Raw genomic sequence first — 629 nt, 5'->3', positions numbered from 1 at the left:
TGCTCACCGTGCAGGTTGCAACGCTGGAGAAGGTCTGCTTCGACTGAAAACAGAAGGTAAGAGTCAACCAAACTTTAGATGTAGTTCCATAATGACTGTTAGCAATTGTTGATTGTTATACATTTATATCGAAAATGTTTAGCTTTTGTGGAACTAAACAATAAATAGAACTAGAACCTAGAACTCTAACTACAACTTATATAAATCTATAATAAATTTTGGTTGTTGGTTGCTGTGTTAAATGGTACTTAGCGTAGTTAATATCTTCTAGTGATTTGATGTGTATTCACTGCTATATGAGAACAAGTTGTGTTAGGTAGACTTCGTTTACTCCATTTTCTGCTATAGTTAATTGAAAGCAAAATCTAGTTTATAAAACCTAGCAAATCGACAACTAAAAACCCTCACACATTTAATCACCAAACCAAACCTAAACGAGAAACCAAACATGGAACCTTTCCCCTCACACTCTCTCGGGTTTGTGAACCTTTTAGCTTCGCAGAGCAGTCCATCTATAGACGTTGACTCTGCTGAGGCATTAGGTAACTCGCCCGGGTTAGTTAAACCTTTGGAAAGGAGAAAGTGGGGTGTGAAAGAAGACCTTGTGCTCATTAGCGCTTGGTTGAACA

Source organism: Brassica oleracea, chromosome C2 (assembly GCF_000695525.1).
Source record: "Brassica oleracea var. oleracea cultivar TO1000 chromosome C2, BOL, whole genome shotgun sequence".
NCBI classification, from domain to species: Eukaryota; Viridiplantae; Streptophyta; class Magnoliopsida; order Brassicales; family Brassicaceae; genus Brassica; species Brassica oleracea.
This window is presented reverse-complemented; position numbering follows the sequence as displayed.